At 43.1% G+C, this 18,686-nt stretch overlaps 1 long non-coding RNA gene across 1 annotated transcript in view; it reads right to left on the bottom strand.

The window, feature by feature from the left end:
• LOC119825326 overlaps nucleotides 1–18,686 on the bottom strand; it is a 56,288-nt gene that overhangs the window by 4,116 nt on the left and 33,486 nt on the right. The window lies entirely within an intron of this gene.

Raw genomic sequence — 18,686 nt, 5'->3', positions numbered from 1 at the left:
CAAAGTGAACTCAGTGGTAGTTTTGGAGGCTTTTTCTCATGGTTAGTCTGAGCATTTTTCCCTTTACAGGTCTTCTGCTTATATATTATAGTTTCTGGGTTTGTTTTTTATGGGGTTCCTGGGTGTGCAAATGTGTCTTTTCTACATCTGTATGTGTTTCTTGTGATTTTTCTTTGACTCTTTTTGTGTATTTGTTTCCTATTTAGATTGTTTTTACTTTGATTGTATCTAATTTTATTTCTTTTTTAGATACCTGTTTGTTTCTTAATGAGAGAGAGAAGAAGGGACACGGATGTGGGTGGGTGGGAAGGTCAGGAAGACCTGGTAGGAGCTGAGGGGAGAAAAACCACAATCAGAATATATTATATGAAAAAAAATCTATTCTCAATTTTTTTTTTAAAAAAAAAAAAGGGTATTTGTAATGCCAGCAAATGTGGGAAGGAACATGGGAATGCCTGTGGCCTTCCGCAGCTTCTAGAGAAGAGTTAGGGACTGATGTTCTTGTAACCCTAACACATCTTTCTGAAGACAGATATATTTCGTTGCTTTATATAAGCTTGAACGTGCTGCCTGGGTAAGCAGGCTTCCTGGCTGATCTGTAAGCTCATAACTCTTGAGTCGTGATGATAACAATGATCCTTGTCGGTGCAAACTGCTGGTTTTCTGCCTCAGTTTCTTCCAGCATTAATCAGACAAGGCAACTTGGCCAATGTCTCCCAATTACATTACAATTCCAAGTCTTTTAAGTTATTTTCATCTTTGTCTTAAGTTACATCCCAGTCGCACAGAGTCAGGAATTCTTGTTGAACCCAAAGATTAAGAATACCTAATGCATAATTAGCTGTTCCTCCATCCAAATGGCAAGTTCTGTCACCATGTAACTGCACAAATGCAACAAGTTGCTTAAACTCACCCCTCAACTTCCTATCTACAAATCATATGTTGGTAAACATATGACTTAAAAATATATAAGTAGATAAAAGGTGCTTGTTATATTATTGTTCATTGCTTAGAATTATTGCTAGTTGAATGAACTGGATAATATTTTTTTCAGTCAGCATCCAATTAAAAGGTGGAACTCATGTATTTTTACACACAAGAATTTAACATGAGAGAACGGTGAGGTGGCCCAGAACTGCCAGCTTACTAATTGAAAAGAAAAAAAATTTCTAAGCCATCACAAAGACAACAACTTCAGGAAGACAAAAGGGATAAGTGGAAATAATCAGAAGCTTGGAGGAATGGTCCACAGGCCTGGAAGGCAGAATTCTGAGACACAGGTCCCAGCTGATTCTACCGCTGTCTTTTTAGAGATGCAGTAGAGTTGGCTTTAAAACTGGTAAAACTGCAAACAGAACTGAGCTGCTTCTGGGATGAACTTTCTCTGCCAGAGGGAAGTAACGACATCAGTGGATGAAACAAGAAACCAAACAGAAGGAAATGAAAATTCACGGGGACAAGCAAATCATTACTTTCTCAGCGAGCCCTGCAATCTCCCCCACCCAAGCCTTTGAGTAACAGCCTGAACGACTGGGGTGTTTGTCGATGGTAGAATGCTTGCTGAGCATGGGGAGAGCTCTGGAATCTACTGCGAGCATCATAAACAAAGCAGAGGCTGATAGGACGTGGGTGGAGGAAAAATGGTTTTCCACCCCTGCACCACAAAGCTAAGTATAGAGGCGACAGCAATGTGTAGTACTCAGTGATCGTACATCATTCCTATTAATCACCAACATTCAGTGTAGTAAGAAATTTAAACAATTGGGCAGACACACTGCAAACAGCCGTACCGGTGTCTGACGGGCTGGCCCTCCCCAGCCTGCAGGGTGTCTGCTGACTGCACTGTACCCTCAGATGCCATCTAGAAAAGGATAATGTGTATGTGCAGCGTGTGTGCCGCGTGAAAACAAAGCAACTGGTAATTTACTGCCAAGCTTGATGACCGGCATTCATGGGGTCACTTCTGCGAGAAGGGCCCACTGCTGCTGCTTCAGTGGTCCAGGCCGCAGCTACCACACACACCCTGCACATCCCCCTTAAAGGTCTCTGCTAATGAACCGCCTGTGGGAGAGCACTGCAAAGGAACTATTGTCACCGCTCTATGCCGCCCCAGGGGCCACAGCCACACGATGAGTCAAAACTAACTTTTCGGCCAGTGAGCTGCACACAGGAGCCGCACTGGACCAAACATGGAGAGCAGACGAGAGCAGCAAAGCATGAAGGTGTCTAAAGGAGCCCTGGACTGCAAGTCAGACAGAATGACTGCTCTGCCCTGCCATTGCCAAGCTGAACTGTGATGGGGTGCTGGCCTGTGGACCCAGCCCTGTGCTAGCTTATGATACTCAGGTGGGAGGGTCAGACACATCCTTTCAGAATACCGATTACAGAAAGTCATGGAAAGTTCTAATCCTGATTCATTAGGAACAACTGTACCTCACTGGGGTGTGGCAATGGGCCACGGAACTGGCAAAAGCGGCCTATGCTCACAGAAACTCTCATCTTAAAAGGTACTCTGACTTCACTTGTCTGAAATACTGAGACTAGCAGTCCCCAGCCCTCAAGAACCTATAGAGATTGATACAAATGGCAGTCTTAGGGAAGAGGGAAAAATCATTCCAAGGGGGAAAAACACACTAAGAGCATAATACGTGAATTCATATTTCCACCTTTATAAATGTGTCTGACTTTTATTGTTTTTTCTAAATTCGATATTTTATCTGTGCCCCATTTTTTATTGGATTGCTTGGTAGTTTGGTGTCTGGTTTCTTGAGTTATTTATGTATTTTTGGAGCTCATTCCTCTGCCAGTGTAGGGTTAGTGAAAATCTTGTCCTATTCAATAGTCTGTTGTTTCGTCATAATGACTGTGTCCTTTGCCTTATAGAAGCTTCTCAGTTTCCCGGAGGTCCTATTTACTAATTGTTGCTCAATGTCTGTTCTACTGGTGTTATATTACCAAGTGGTCTCCTGTGCCCATGCATTCAAGCTACTTCCCACTTTCTCTTCAATGAGGTTCAGTGTGGCTGGATTTATGTTGAGGTCTTTGATACATTTGGACTTAGAAGTTTTGTACATGGGGATAAAATATGAATCTATGTACATTCTTTTACATGTTGACATCCAGTTATGCCAGCACCATTTGTTGAAGATGCTTTCTTTTTTTCCATTGTATAATTTTAGCTCATAAACCTTCAACCAGCAACTGATGGAACAGATACAGAGATCTAAAGCATGGAGCTGAGCTACCTGAGGCCAGCCCAAGAATGGAGGTGGGGAATAATATGAGCAAAGGGTCAACACCATGATGTGATAGATCAACCAGAAACATCTGACTTGAGCTAGTTAGAGTTCACTGACTCTGGACTGATACCAGGCAAAGCTGCATAGAACCAAATTAGGCCCACAGAATGTGGGGGTCAGTTGTGAGGCTTGGGCAATCTATGGGGCCACTGGCAGTGGGATCAGGATTCATCCTTACTGCTTGAACTGGCATCTAGGAGCACATTCATTTTTGGAGGGATACCTTTCTTAGCCTAGATATAGAGGGGGAGGGCCTTAGTCATACCTCAAAGTGAAGTGTCAGACTTGTGGAATCCTATGGGAAGCTTTACCCTTCTCTGAGGAGTGAATGGGGGAGTGAGGTCTGGGAAGGTAGGGGAAGTGGAATGAGGGAAGGGTGGTTGGAATGGGGGATAATTATGTGTAATGAGAAAAGATTGTATTTAAAAATTCTTAATAAAAAAAGGAATAGAATTACCATGATACCCAGCTAAAGTACTTCTGTGCACATGCCCAGAGGACTCTACATCACACCACAAACATACTTGTACATCCGTACTTAATGTTTCTCTACTGACAATAGCTAAAAACCAGAATCTGCTTCACCTCAATGTTCATCGATAGAGGACAGATTATGAGAATGTTGTAGCACATTGTTGACAGCTGACTGATGGCCAAGACTTTCCCTGGGTCCTGATGATAAAGATAAAGATATACACAGGAATATACTTAGCAGAGTCTGTGATAGCCTTGGGGAAAGGCTGGCCTTAGCGGCAGCTAATAGGTTCAGATCCTGAAACATAACTCTTTTCCTCCCTATGGGGCTGTGGTTATCAGTCCCAAGGCCGTTGAGTGCTTGGTCTGATGCTCTTGAGATACCTGGTGTTCTCCTTGTGTTACATTGTTTGATTGGCTTCTCCCTGACTTAGTCCCATTACATGACGTTTTTGCTGACTTAACCCCTTGTTGCCGTGGAAACAGTATATAAGGTGCTGTGCTTCTCAGTCAGCTTGCTTGGCATAAGATATATACATACTTACTATTTTCTTTATCTGTGATTCCCTGGAACTTCCTCCTCACTAAAGAATTACCTGCTGATTCAGGTCTCATACAAATAACAGAATTTTACTAAGCCATAAAGAAAACTGAAATTATGAAATTTTTAGAAAAAATGAAAGCCTTTTGAAGTTATATTAAATAAGGTAACCCTAACTCAGAAAGACAGCTAGTATCCTACATGTGGATACTAGCTTCTAATGTGTGTGTGCATGCCATATGTACGTATACACATGTGTATGTACGTATGTAGTTTGTAGTGTGTGTGTGTGTGTGTGTGTGTGTGTGTGTGTGTGTGTGTGTGGTACAGGTAGTGAAACAAGAATTGGCAGAGGGATGCTGGGATGGAGAAAGAAGGTGCTGAGGAACGAGAAACAGGAATCAAGCACGTGACTGAAAACAGCAGAAACATTGCTAGAGTGGAGGAGTACAAAGCAGAGCAGGGAAGTTGGGGAGAAAAAGACAGAGCAACAAAGATAAATTGTGTCTAAAAATGGCATGATGAAACCTAGTATTTTGTTCACAATTGTGATATTTAACCTTGTCAGCATGATAGGATTTGGACTCACCAGGGAAACAAATCCCTGGCCATACTTGTAAAGGATTACCTGGGTGAGGTCAATGGATGTGGGGAGATAAATCCTAAATGTGGTAGTACAGTCCATGGCCTGGGTCACAGACAAAATCAGAAGAGAAAGCAAACTGAACACAAACATTGGTCTCACTTAAGACCAGCTACTCAGGCCCTCTGCTACCGTAACTTCCCCACCATGGCAGACTGTAGACCTGTTAACTGTAAGGAAACATAAACCCTTGCTTCTCTAAAATGTTCAGGCCATGTGTTTTATCACAGCTATGAGAAAAGGTAACAAATACTCCAAGTTCTTAAAAGTAAAAGTATTAATTAAAAATACTAAAAAATTAGGAGACAAGGGTTTGCAGGCAACTTCTATTGGATAGCTCAGAAAAAGAAAATCTAAGCCCATCTCACCCAGCTAGAAGTGTCAGAGGCAGAAACTTGAACTGAGGCGCAGATTCCCAATGCCTCAGACTTATTTCCTCACTTATCAAATAAAGGCAATCACACCCAAGCCTTTTCCTGCAGAGCTATTATGAAGACTTAATGAGTTAATGTCTATAAGCTGCTTACAAAGCAACCTGGCACACAGTAATGACTCAGCAAATAGCCATTGTTAAGATGCTAAGGCTGGAACTCGGGTATTATACCAGGTATCCAACCATGTGTACTCAGTATGAAAACGTAACAGCATTTGGCAAGTAAAGGTATAAAAGAAAGGATAAGATTGGGAAACTTCCTCAACTTTTACCACAGATAGTCACCATTAAACCTTTGAGAAGACAGCTACCCACCTTTGGACTCAGTAAGTCTAATACACTGTTGAGCGTCAGCCACAAGGTGGTGGCTGGAGATTGGCACTGACAGCCCCTCATCATGGATACTCCTCTACATGAGGACATAGGAAGGGATGACAGTCCAGGTAAGTACTATGATGGGGACATACCATGTACTTCATGACTTATGAAAGCCAGAGATAGGTCACAATGAAGGAAGCACATGCAGGAGATGATAGGCAAAGATCCTAAACAATGGGCCCACATGAAAACATTATAGAGCTGAGTGGGAACAAGGAATGTTCAAAGAACTGAGGAGAAGCTGACAAAGCCATCACAGTTAGGGTGATCCTACCCAAGTCCATTCCTGAAGAGACAGGTGATCCCTGTACCCTGGATAGTAGTTAGACAAACAGTGGGAGGACCAGGACCAGTGACAGTCAGATATGAACTTAATATCAGCTTAAGATCAGCTCTGGGTGCCACATGGGGAATGTCTCAGAGTATGACAGGGAGGTGAAAATACCAAAGATTCTTCTTGCCACCAGCAAATGAAAGATGGTGGCATTTCAATCAAGGCGGTAGCCAAAGACATTCAGAAATGGACACAAGAAATGTTTAAAATGTAGAAACAATAAGATTTAGCTGTGGGCAGGAATGAACATAGTAGACCTCATATAGAATTAGGGTAAAGTGTCTAAGTGTCTACCTTGGGCACCTGAACAGATGTTGATATCCTTTACTGGGGATGGGGACACAAGAAGCAGAGCATGTTTAAGGAGGGAAATGACAGAGTTAGGGGTTCCATGTAAAGTATACAAGGTCATACTGGAGAATACAACGTTAACTAGAATCTCTTCCAGTCACCTACCATGCTGTGAATTTCTCCAACAAAATGAACACTGAAATAGAATCCCCATAATGAAGATTAAGAAATGAGAGCAGGGGACTGGGGAAACATCCCAGCAGTTATGAGCATTGAGTGCTCTTTTGGAGGACCCAGGTTTCATTTCCACTACCAACATGGCTGTTCACAACTGTCCTGTAACTCCAGTTCTAGCCTCTTCTGGCCCCCCATAGGAACTGCATGCATGTGGTTATGAACAACAGGTGTAACACCTATATATATTTAATCACTCATCAATTAATGGACCAGATAAGTAGGACCTTTGAAAAGTGCCCCTCATGAGTGAATTGCCCCATTCCCAGATGAACTGGCTATGAAGAAACTATCTTTATCATCAATATAAAAATAAACTGTTCAACACAGTTGGTGTGCTGGATAGTTTATGGCAACTTGAAAGAAGCTTAAATTATCAGAGAGGAGGGAAGCTCAGAGATTATGTTGTAGGCAAGTCTGTAAGGCATTTTCCCAATTAGTGATCATGAGGGGAGGGGCGACACCCATTGTGGGGTAAGCCCACCCCTGAGCTGGTGGTCCTGGGTTCCAAAAGAAATCAGGCTAAGCAGGTCACAAGGAGCAAGCCAGTAAGCAGCACCCCTCCATGGCCTCTGCATCAGCTCCTGCCTCCAGGTTCCTGCCTTGCTTGAGCTCCTGTCCTGACTTCCTTCATGATGAACAGTGCTGTGGAAGTGTGAACCTTTTCTCCCTAACTTGCTTTGGTCATGGTGTCCATTACAGCAATAGTGACCCTGACTAAGATACTTGTGTCCTGTTTCAGCATGTGATGTCCTGTATCACCTTATAGAATTCCTGTAAGAAAGGAAGCCCTTACCACATATGACCCCTTATTATTGGACTCTTAAGCCCCAGGAACTATGATACACATTTATTTATTTGCATCGAGGAGTTGGTTTTGTTGTTCGCTTGTTTGGTTGGTTGGTTTAGTTTTGTGTTTTGTTTTGTCTTGTTTTCTTGGGGGGCAGGGACAGGATTTCTTTGTGTGTAGCTCTGGCTGTCCTGGGAACTCACCTCTGCAGATCAGGCTGGCCTTGAACTCAGAGAATCCTCCTGTCTCTGCCTCCCTGAGGTGCTGGGATATTAAAGGCATGTGCCACCATGCCTGGGTACATTTCTTTAAAATGTTCGTACCATAAGATATTCCATTGTAATAATTCAAAAAGCACAGTAAGCCAACATGACATGCATTACTTTCCAACTTCAACCTATGACTTCATCCCTACCTCTCCAAGTTTCTCAGCTATCAACAGTAAATGCTGTTGAATATCACCTTCCGTCTAGGACTATTCTTCAGCCTCATGTTTTATTGACTGATAAATTTAAATTTGCTCTCCTGAAAAAATCTATCCTACGTGAGAACAGGATGTGGATTACCAACATATATGTACTCTCAACTCTATGTAAAACAAGCCATTGGTGCTCAACTGATTAGTATTCAATTCTAACTGAATTTTTGATTTGTTTTTTATTTTTGTTCTGTTTTAGGGTTTTTATTTATTTTTATGTATAACTGCATGTGTATCTGTATACCATGTGTGCGCCTGGTGCCTGTGGAACCAGAGAGGACATTGACTCCCATGGAATACAGTTACAGGTAGTTTGTCAGCTGCCACATGGGAGCTGAGAATTTAACCTGGATCCTCTGAAAGATCAGCCAGTGCTCTTAACCACGGACCCATCCTCCAGCTCCATTTTTGTTCTTTATAAAGCTCCCACTAGCCAATACAGAGGTCCCTAGTTTTTTTTCAATATCCTCTGTCTTTTGCTTCACACAAAATTGAGCAGAACAAACAAAAAAATCATTTGAATTTTTATTCTTTAAAGCAAAATCTCAGTTCTACAAATCAATTTTCTTAATCAGAGTTTGGGGATATAACTCAGTGAAAGGATCCTCGCCTGGATTTCCTAATCTGAGAGTATTAGCTGGGCCATCGTAATATGTGGTTATTTTTAATTTGGACCTCTCCATGCAGAAAGATAAAAGTACACTATATCTACAAGGCACATGATATGCACGGGGCTCTTTGGGATGAAGTAGGCTTGTATGGGGAGGCAGGGATGTCAGTGAGGTACCATTTCCTTCTTCACTGAGTCAAATAGCAGGAGAAAGAAGTGGTAGAGCATTTCAGGTGGATGCTTTCCCTGGGCAAGAACTGCTTTCCATTGTCATGATCCTGGCCAGAAACTAAAGCAGCCCATACTGTGGACAGTGCAGAAGGATCACTATTGAGATCCAAGCACCCACTTCCCCCAGAACCTTGCTTTCTTCACCACTTTCAGGCTGGGTTGAATTTGCCTCCGATTAGCACCCCCTGAAAACTCTGAGCTTCTTCTCTGTCGAACGATTCAACTCTATCGAAAATACCTATTCACAGGTGAGCAAGCCACCTGCTACACGCGATGTGTAATGTGAGAGCAAGAACTGTGTCTTGAGTATCTGGGGGCCCTGGTATGCAGACAGCAGTGGCCTGACGATATATGTTAACATATAAATAGTAGTGTATTAGTACTTAGACCCATGTTTCTGCTCTGGCCAACGCAGATGCTAACAAAGGCAGCGTTGAAACTTATATGCATGGTAAACTATTGCAATTTTAACATAGTCATTGGTTCTTATGGCTCACTCCAACACAATACCAGGCCCTCAAAAAGTCCGTGGTAAAGTATTTTTATTATATGTATCCCAAATAATATGTGAACTTTTATCGCTGCTGGTGCCGATGTTGATTGCTTTTTTTTTTTCTTGTCTAGGCCTATGGGGACCCCATTCATTGTGTAGTTTCACTCTAAAACTACAATTTTGCATGCATACTTCTGGAAAAGTACTGGCTACAGGTGGGGTGACACAGCATTGACTAGAATAGACTCAGGCCTAAGTTCCCTGGGATCTTAAATTCTAAATGTCGACCAATACTTCCTGTCCTTCAAAACCTCAGATACTATACAGCTACCTCATGGACATAGGACATTTTGATAGGATGCATACTGGGGCTGAAGAGATGGCTTCGAGGTTAAGAGCACTGGCTGCTCTTCCAGAGGTCCTGAGTTGAATTCCCGCAGCCACATGGTGGGCTCACAATTAGATCTGGTGCCCTCTTCTGGCATGCAGGCAGCACAACTCTATGCAAGAATAATAAAATCTTTTTAAAAAATTAAAATTGCAATACATTGATAAGCAATCCCATGCACAATTTAGAAACATTAGTAAGGGTCTTTAGAAGTTCAAAATGTAAATAACACCTAGTAAAGGATTTCAGTTTTGCCCAGGGCCACTGAGAATTGTCAGTTCCAAGGGATCTATAACAGACACATCCAACTTTTGCTGGCCTTCTTCTGTTCCCATTCCACATAAAGCAGTGGTTTTCAAACCTGTGGGTTATGATGCCTTCCAGGGTCAAGTGATCTTTTCATTAGGTCACATATCAGATATCCTGCATATCAGATGTTTACATTACAGTTTGTAACAGTACTAAAATCATAGTTATAAAGTAGAAACAAACTGGTTTTATGGTTGAGGGTCACCACAACCTGAGGAACTGTGTTCAAGGGGTCACAGCACTCATTAGGAAGAATGTGAACCAATGCATTAGAGCGTTCTACCCTCACTACCACTCTGTGATAGCCAGTGAGGGACAATATACCCTGCCCTCATGTGGCATCTCTTACTGAGGTCCTGCCAGATTACATGCCACCTTGTGTAAATTTAAATGCAGCAAAGTTGGGCGGTGGTGGTGAGTGCCTTTAATCCCAGCACTTGGGAGGCAGAGGTAGGCAGATCTCTATGAGTTCGAGGCCAGCCTGGTCTACAGAGTGAGCGCTAGGACAGCCAAAGCTGTCCCTATCTTGAAAAAAATCAAAAAACTAAAAATTTTAGGAGCAATGCATCACAAAAAGGCAACTTTCCAGCAGAGAGTCACACTCAGAGGTGCTCACCACAGGCAGATTTCAGTCCTAATAAATTTGTGACCTTTCCAGCATTGTCCCATGCCAGGCCGCAGATACAGTTCCGTAGGTCACATATTAGGTGCACAAACACACTGCCTCATTTACATTACAGCTGTTTTAAATTAACACTTCTGAATAAGCGAAACCGTTTTCCCATGGAAATTACTAACTAAACGGAAAAACCATTTCCCAAAGCACTAATAGCAGCCCCAGGACCATACAGCAATGCCCTAAATTCCTCAGATGTCTTCTGAGACTGCAACTTACTTCCTACGAATTATCTCTGAAGCTTTTCAAAACCTATGACTTTCACCGAACTCTCAGCAAAGTCCCTCCTGCACAGTCCTAAAATGAAGGCCCCACCCTCCCTGGGCCGGTATCAAGAGCAGTGTTCCCACAGTTTGCCAAAGTAAGATCACTAAAGAAATGCAGGGCCAGTGGGCTTACACAGCTCACAGAGCTAAAGTTCCCAGTCAGAGCCATTTTTCTCAAGAATTAGGTTTACAAACCTCAGCCTAGCCTCTCATTGTATTAAGAATAAGCTACTCTCTATACCTTTACACCATCAATTTCTTCTTTTAGAAGTCTTAGCTTTATGTGTTTATGTGTATGAGTGTTTAGCCTGCTTGTATGGATGTCAATCACTAAATGTATCCGGCAGGTGTCTGTGAAGGTCAAAAGAAGGTGCTGGATTCACCTGGAACTGTAGTTACCTATGTGTTAGGAATTTTCCTAAGTTGAGCTCTCTGCTCTGCCGACGCAAAAATCCACAATCAAGCCAGATCACAACAAGCCAAATTAAAAAAAATCCAGGTTAATGGTATTCGCAAGGGGGGGAGAAGCACAAGGGAACTTTCCATGGAAGCAGTTTAAATAGACTAGGGGAGTGGTCAGGATTTTGGCGGGCTGTCTTGACCCTCCTCCAGGGAGGGGTCAAGGCTTTGGCGGGCACAGGGACAGGGCCTCCATCTTTGGAGGCCAGAGACTGGGACTTACACTATGGTTTTTAGCTAATATATGGGTGCTGGGAATTTAAGCCCAGATCCACTAGAAGAGTAGCCAGTGCTCTTAACTGATCCATCTCAACTACTTCTTAATGCCTGTATACTGGTAATAGAAGATAGACATAATATTTACAGATATTTCTCCATTGTATCATTCAATAAGGATAATTGTGTCTCCAAAGCCAACTAGGGTAGCCCTAGTCCTTCAGCAGATTTGACGGGTGCCAATGCCAAGTCTGTGTCCAGCGAAAAGTCCCAGGCTCTCCCTGAGCTTCTGAACATGAGAAAGAGTAGGAAGGACTGGGCTGACATGCCTTCAGGCTCAAAGTAGACCCCTGGGGAAGTTGCTTTTTGTTGATGCTGGTTATGGTGTACATGGCACCGGTGACCCTGCTTCTGTGCAACCGTGCAGTATAGATTCAATGGAGACTATCTGCTCTCCAGGTACCTTTGACACCATCATGGGATGACACCATTCCTAGGGGCGATGAGAACAAACATCTGCTGAGCCAGAAACATAACTGATGACTGACAAGGTAAGGCTCTATCAAAGTCCCTTTGATGAGGTGACTTACAGGAATGTGGGTAAAGGGTCACTTACCGGAGCAGACATGATTCAGCTGTATCACAGAAGCCCCACCCCAGCATGAGTTCACAAAAGCTGAAAACCTGGAGCACACTGCACAGCTTGCAGGCAGCCCAACAGGTTGCCGAGTGTCTCTTCCAGGTATGCCCAGTTGTCCTGAGCCTCTTCTGGATCACTTGACAGGTCCTTAGCTTCTCCCTGGTGGTTCAGTCAATGCCCCTTTAAAATGGCTCAGCTTGTCTGAGAGTGGCCCTCAGCACTCTTTACTGGCTTATACACTCTTGGGGGACAGAAGGACCTAGGGAATCAAGTCAGTTTCGGGAACATCTTGAAGCTATTTTGAGTTGTTTACTTCCTGTCTTAATGAGCTTCCCTGCAGGATGTAATGGTCTCACCTTTACTTAGACAATCTAGTTTTTGACCTCCTGGTAAGCAGCCTGTCCTAGGATAACAATAACATATCTTATTGTTTCACCCCTCTTTTCAACGTCCTATGTCTTAAAAAAAACCTTTCCCTAAAAGAGTAGGGGTTTTAATATCAGAAGAAACTACTACATAACAAGACACCCAGGGAACAGCTGGTCTCACTATCCACACCAAGCACAGCACACCAATCTTGCCGTTGTCCCCTCTCCACCTTCCCAGTCATCACCAACCTCCAGGTCCAAATTTCCCCTCATGATTTTAGATAAAGTCAATTAATTTCTCCTCTCAAGTCACCCAGGTCCAACTTCAGGGCCAAATTTTTTCAGGTTTTTAACTGAACAAATGGGTCTTTTGTTCCTTCAACAAAGGCCTTGACGTCATAGTTGGCTTCCTTTAACAGCACTTACCCTCCTTGCAGATAGACACTTGTTATTCACGGGCCATTTATTCTTTGCTTTTCTGATAAATGTACAGTGGCAATCAGGCACAAGAACCCTTTCCTCCAGCTTCACTAAACAGAAAACACTATCTTCTTATTGCATGTACTGACAATAGAGCACCCAGCTTCTCAAGCTTAGTCCAGTTATCAGCTACCGCTGGTGTGGACTTAATAGTTTATAGTGTTAAGAGCTCAGGCTTAAAAGCAGAAAGATTTCCATTTAAAATACTGATCAGGCTGCAGCTGATGAGTTCTGATGAGACTCCTTTCTGCATTGGACAGCCTGACTCAGGAACATTGCATTGTAGAAGACTGTGCCAACCCCTCTGCTCTCCATACTCCCACCACCCATCACATACATATCAGAAGAAGCCGAAATGGAGGAAACTCTCATTTCAACAATTATTGACCCTTTGTGTATTTATTATTCATACACATGCATGCATGTGCCAATGCAGACATATGCACATGTATATGTGTCCACACCTTTTCATAGACTCCTAGAGCTCTGTACCCGTGACAGTCTATTACGATCATCTAAAGATCATCTTTCTTAATGGAGACGGGTTAAATTAAGATGTAAGAGTTAGCCAATAAGAGCTAGAGCTAATAGGCCAGAGCAGTGAGTTAAATAATATAGCTTCTGTGTAATTATTTTGGGTCTGAGTAGCCGGGAACCAACAAGAAGCTTCTTACTACAGATCTATATCCAGGAAGCCCCCACTTCACAAGTCAGCTGGGCCTCCTCTCCAAGGGAGGGTTTGAGTTCTGTATTTCATAATGAGTACACTATAAGTGCCAATGCTGTCCTGATGTGTGTACATGCTTAAAACTCTTTGGAAATACTCAAAGCCTTTGCCACTCAAATATGAGCAAGAACGATGGCATTATGGAGGAGGAGAATCCCCATACCTTACTGCACCGGAGTCTGCTTCTTACCAAGTTCCCAGGTGAATGAAGTGCATGTACAAGTGGCACCGATGGAGTCCTCTCTGAGTTCACAGATGAGGCCAGGAGAGGCCAAGTAACTTCAAAGGTGAGAACGTCAAATAACAGAGCACAGGTCCCCTTTACTGACAGGCTCTTTATTTCCAATCATTATTTTTATCTAGCAAATGATTAGTTTTCCTAAATATTGCAAAATGTTTGCCACAGTTCTCTATGACTTGCTTCTGTTTGAATATATCAATTTCAAAAACAGGCAGACGTGTGAAGGGCTCATTTCTTCTCATCAAGAACACAATGATCATATATAGTAACAATAACAACAAAAACTGATGTCCTTGTAGAGCAGAGACATGGAGACATGGAGAAAATATGGAAAGCATTCAACAAACAACTGCCATTTCCTTCGTGGCTAACGTTGATAGAGGGGACAGAGGCTGACTCATGGACTAATCTGAATTCAGCATAGATCACACATTTAATCTGCATGGAGGTTGTTCATAGGCTTTATAAGCCCCTTGGTATATTCATATGAGGACAATTTGATCTCATTACTATAGGCAATGGGAATGAAAAATAAATTTCACAGATCCATATAAGCCCCAGGCTCTGTCAGTGTATGAATTATCCAGTGATTCCATAGCTCTAAATCCTTGAGAGAATCTCCACCAGTTTCTAGGTTCAGCCTTCCACACAGTTACCTTAGCCTTACATACACTTTAGATTCACAAGCCCCACAGGGCGGGAAGCTTTCTCAGGAACTGGATGTCCACAGCCTAGTCCTGAGCTAGTTTCTTGGCCAGCTTCCTATACTTTCTTCCATTCTGCTTAACACTTCTGATTTCGGGAGACTGTATTCTTGTCTTGGCCACATTGCTACTTCAAATCAAACATCCTTCTCCAGCTGACCTGACTATGATCCTCCTGCCCTTGCTCCTTCTACTCAGCAGAACTATCTCTGATTCTGAGAATGTCATCTGACCACCAGAAATCTAAATCCTGCTGCTAAGAGCACACACTCTCCCTGGAACTTTTGTTCCACCCCCGTTAAAACTGCAGAGGCACCCTCAGCATTGCTATAGACCCCAGGCTTCTGACAGGGCCCTCAGGAAAAAGGCCTCAGTCTGGATCCCAAGCACAGAGTCCAGAGCTTGTTTACCAGTCCCCTCTGCCTCTCTGCCTTTCTGTGGCACTTCCTGGCAGCAGTTTTAGCCTCCTGATAACGTCACGCCTATGGCTCTCAGGAGAGGCAAATGGATGGTGTTCTCGGTTCCCTGTCTATGAAAATATCTCCATCCAAGCATGTGTTCCTCACGTGAGATGTTCCACTCCTCCAGTCATCTCTAGCCACAGAGAACTCAGTATAGAAGGCAAAAACACATTCTGCTACCAAGCAAGGATTCCAGAGGCTAAGCAGCTGGAGAAAATGCCCCTCCTTAGTGACCTGCATAAACTCTCTTGCAGGCCTTTGACTGCTCCTCCCATGAAGTCAGCTGGAAGCCAGCCCCGGGCTGGGTTTGCACCAATGAAAAGAGGCAGCAGCTGTCACAGGTGTAAAGGTCAGGCAAAGCTAAGAAGGGGCCAACAGACTGCTAGGAGTCAATCTGGGGTCAAAGAGGACATAGATCAGCTCAGGTTTAAAGGGAACTGGTATTAGTCAGGGCTTTCTAAAGGAACATAACTGAGAAGATGTGTGTGTGTGTGTGTGTGTGTGGGTGTGTGTGTGTGTGTACGTGAGTGCGTGTGTGTGGTGTGGTGTGCATGTGTGCATGTGTGTGTGTGTGCATGTGTGCGTGCGTGTTGTGTGATTTATTACAGTGGCTCACTGAATAGTTCAACAATGGCTGTCTCCTGACGAAAAGGCCAAGAATCCCTGAGTTGTTCAGTCCAGGAACTGGATGTCTCAACAGTCCCAGGGTGGTGCAAGAGTCCCAGAAAATTCCTTGAGAGCTGCTGGTCAGCAGTCAACCTTGGAATCCTGAGAAATAGGTTCTGTCACCAATGAAGAATACCTCAGCAACAGGACAGGTGAACTTGCCAGTGAGAGTGGGGGCATGCAAGCAAAACCAAAATGCTGCTTTCTTTGACGTTCTTTTATATAGATTGACACCGGAAGGTGCGGCCCAGATTTAGGATGGGTAGTTCCCCTCTAATGACCAAATCAAGAACGTCCCTCCTAAGTATCCCCAGCCACTTGAGTTTAGTTGACAGTCAAGTTGACAAGACTAGTCATCACAAGTCCACCCTTTGTCAACTTGACATATAACCACAGTCGTTTACATCATGTTTAATTTTCAAATGAATACAATAACCAGGTCATGTGCCTAATATAACTATTAACACATACAACTACAATTGCATCATAAGTAGGTGGCAATGTTCTTTGTGCATAGCCTTTTAGTGTCTCAGCTTAAATACAATAGTAGCCACTAACATTATCTCACTACTTATTACATTACAATGGTAAACAAATAAGGAAAGAGCACACAAATATGCATTTAAGATATGTATAAATGCACAAATACCTTCTTAATAAAAAAAGGACAAGACCACTCATGTCCTTCACAAGTCTTACTTTTGCAGCTGGCCATAAGGCTTTAGCTAGCACTTATAACTAGCTTCCTCTACATCTGTATGTCCTCACACTCTCAACAACACTCCAGTAGCTCTTGGTTCTTTCCTGAAGGAGTGACCCATACCCTCATTCCTAAAGGGTCTGTGCCCTTTGTCATCCTGCCAAGACTGGGTTGCTGCACTTTCCCTCCAATTAACTTTAACCACATGGGCATAATATCAAAGAGGATGCCCTAAAGACATAACACTCCTTACATCCCTCGTAGAGAAGCAATCCAATTTCCCCTTGGTAATCTGGATCAATCACCACTCCAAACACTGTTATTTCTTTCTTAGACTGTTGGTTTAAGGATATCAGAAGCTCAAAGTGGCCAGGGGGAAATCTGAGCTTCCAGTTCAATCAAATGTTGCTGTGTCTCTCAGCAGAAGTACTCCCAGATCTGGACCAAAATTTTTAGAGGCCAACAAAACTTAAAGAGTCACAGGAAGAATGAAGGTGGAAGGAACCTTCCCATTTCTAACCCCTTGATTTCTGGACCCATGAATCCTGGCTATGGAAGAAATCATACCACATATTGGACACTGATTCAAAGCATATACCACCTTTTAGAGAACCCAGTCCTTCAGGGGTGCAACCACCTAATAGGTGCTGTAACGGTGTCTTCAAAAGGGCAATACCCATTGCTCTCTTGGGTCAGCTGCTTCAGGATGTGGAGAACATGGGAAGACCAGGGGATTCCATGAGTGTGGGCCCATCTGCCTCTCTCTTCTCTGGAAACATGAGTTAATCGGCCTGAAGCAATGCTGTGTGTAATATGACAGTGGATACGTCATCCTGTCAGTCCATGGATGGTAGTTTTGGCCAAAGCATTATGTGGAATAAAGGCAAATTCATAATCATAATAAATATCTTCTCTAGTAAGGACAAAGTATCGCCCCTTCTACAAAGAAAATGTCAAATGTAGTCAGCCTGTCACCAAGTCACTGGATGGTTACCCTGGGAAAAGATGCCATCCATATCTGGGGCTCAGAGTTGGTTCTGCTGCTGGCAGATCTGTCACTCCTCAGCAATGGTGGCCAGGTCAGCCTTCATAATTGAAAGTCATGTTGTCAAGCCTCCTCTCTGCCACCATGGCATTCATGGCCCATTGGGCAATGAGAGGGATGGCTGGGAAAGAGGCTGACTGTTCAAATGACAAGTTATCTTACCTACTTGGTTTTTGAACTCCTTCTCCACTAAAGTCACTTTTTGATGAGCATTTACATGGGACACAAGTATCTTCACATGGTTCACCCATTTGGAGAGATCTATCCACATACGTCTTCCCCAGGTGTCTTTCTCACTAGCTTTCCTATTATACTCTTTCTAATACCCTGACCATCCAGACAACTCATTGGCTATAGTCCAGGAATCAGTGAATAATCACACATCTGATCATTTCTCCTTCCAAACAAATGTGTGACCAAGTATACTGCCCAAAGATCTGCCTACAGTGAAGATTTCCCTTCGTCGTGGTCTTTCAGGGTTGTTCCAGAAAGGGGGTCATAGTGTTGCAACTGTCCAATTCTGGGTGGTGCCAGAGCGGAGGTCACGTTTACTTCATTCCAAATAATGGGGGCTCTGTCAATATGAAAGAGCAACTCTCAACTCAAGGGGGATAAGAAATAGTTTATTCTGAAACCAGTTGTTAGTGGTCATGATCTGAGAACACAGGTTATCCCAATTGGAAGCCGTTTCAAGATGTTTTTAATAGAACAAAACAAATAAAGTCATAAATCAAAGCACTTTCAGAAACTCTAGTGGAAACATTAAGCATGTGATTCCAGGAAAGCTGCCAATACTCAGCTATGGGCTTCTATACCCAGGATAGTTGGCTTTCTGGCCAATGACTTTATCTGTTAGTCAGGGAATAATAGATCCTACAACAGAAGTGAGTGTCTTAGTTAAGGATTCTATTGCTGTGAAGAGTCACATGACTACAACAACTCTCATAAAGGAAAAACATTTAATTGGGGCTGACTTACAGTTTCAGAGGTTTAGTCTATTATCATAATGATGAGAAGCATGGCAGCATACAAGCAGACATGGTGCTGGAGAAGTAGTTGAGAGTTGAGGCAACAGGAAGTGAATTCTGTGTCACACTGGGTATAGCATGAG

Source organism: Arvicola amphibius, chromosome 10 (assembly GCF_903992535.2).
Source record: "Arvicola amphibius chromosome 10, mArvAmp1.2, whole genome shotgun sequence".
NCBI classification, from domain to species: Eukaryota; Metazoa; Chordata; class Mammalia; order Rodentia; family Cricetidae; genus Arvicola; species Arvicola amphibius.
This window is presented reverse-complemented; position numbering and strand designations above follow the sequence as displayed.